The sequence below is a fragment of the Schistocerca gregaria genome, chromosome 9 (assembly GCF_023897955.1).
Source record: "Schistocerca gregaria isolate iqSchGreg1 chromosome 9, iqSchGreg1.2, whole genome shotgun sequence".
In the NCBI taxonomy this organism is placed as follows: Eukaryota; Metazoa; Arthropoda; class Insecta; order Orthoptera; family Acrididae; genus Schistocerca; species Schistocerca gregaria.
Window position 1 is genome coordinate 208,518,791 of NC_064928.1, and position 1,844 is coordinate 208,520,634.

The following is a 1,844-nucleotide window of genomic DNA, read 5'->3' on the forward strand; positions in this document are numbered from 1 at the left end:
GTTGCGTGTATTTTGTATTGCTACATTTTAAAAAAAACAAAAAGTTTTGTCCAAAAGTAAAGATAAAATTTTTTGCAGTAGACCACCCTTATCACTTGGGGGTATGAAAAACAGATTGCAACCGATTCTCAGAGGTAGCGAATATACACGTAAAGTTTCATCAGAACCGATCGGGCCACTTCATATTATGTGAAGTGACGAAGTAAAAGGAAAATTGCCAATGATGTGGAACATAACGTGATACAAAAAAAATACGAACAAATATTAATACGACGATAAATATAAAATACCTGCGCGAGAGATAAATACTCTGTGGAATTTAAGCATCTCCACGAACTCGATAACAAAGATATACCGTGCAGACTGTATTAAGCTACGGCAAAGAGATAATTATTACTTGTTGGCCATTGGAGGAGAGATGTGCTATGTCGGATGGAGAGGAGATTGTGGGAACCCACCATTAAGGCAGTAATCTATGTTTTATGGTATTGAAGAAAATAAATTCATATAAAAACACAAAAGGAGTTTCAGGTGCGTAGAATTCATAATCCTTAACCATTTCAAAAGAAATATTCGGTGATTATAAAGACGCAAGTCGTTCTGAAGTGTTGTGTGGTTTGATGGTGCAAACCTGCAGATTTACACCGTTTTGGGATTCGTCGAGAATATTTCTCTGAAGACCTAAATAATTTCACGAACTAAAGTTGGACGCCACATTCCATACACATGACACGGCATAGTACTTGGCTGTGCCATAGAACTATAAATTATCTTTAGCGATTTCAGGTGGAGAAATTCCAGCAAGGAGACTCAACGAGATCTGCTGCTGCGAAACGCATACGGTATTACCGTATTCTTTAACTTACGGAAAACAGTTAGCAACATAGACTTCATTACCACCGCAAACATAATTGAAAGGACTCAATTTATCAAAAGGAGCAAACAGTAATTAGAAGTCGCTAAACCAAACCATAAATAAAAATAAATTAATAATAATACGCAATCACATTAATAAAACGCTCATTTAATAATAGAGAGAATTTAAAAAAAAATAAGAATCTTAAAATTGTCTCAAATGTTTTGATTATACAGTGTCTGAATCAAATTGCAAGCGAAAACTTGCGTACTTAATATGTTTACTATTTATTACTTTTTAAATTTGCGGACTCTCTTGTAGCACCGGTACTACGAGAATCGCAGTTTAGTATCCTGGTCTTGTAGGCAAATCATAACGAGGCTTCGTTTATGGGTAGAACAAATTTGATGGCAGCCATTTCCAGTGCCGTTGGTCATTTGTTTCAGTACCTCTTCAGGGCTGTTGATAAAACTAGATACGGTAGGTTCTGCCCTTCGACTTGAATCCCTTCAAAGTTCTGTTTAAAAGTCTCATACATTATCTTCTCAAGGATAAAATTGAGCATGGTAGGAGGTGTGATAATTATTGCCATTCTGTGAATCCGGATTGACGTCTCGTTTTTATGACAAATATAAATTTTTGCCAGCCCGGGATTCGAATCTGTATTTCCCGCTTATCTCGGAAAAATTGATGTCAATCCGGATTCGCAAAATGCTAATCCGTTTCATAATGATTACCACGGCTGTAATCGTCAGAACGATCAATGTCCGTTGCTTCAGACAGGCACGCATGGCTGAGGGATATTATACGCTGAAGATACAGACACTGGATAAACACAGACATTGTAACTATCATCGGAGTATCAGTGGCTCGACGGGCTAAAATGATGATATTTGCCTCCCCCCGTGCTGGAATAACGACCAGTGGGTCCTGGAGGCTTACTCGGATATCCAAAGTGGTGAATCTGGGTTCGAGCCCTCATCCGGCA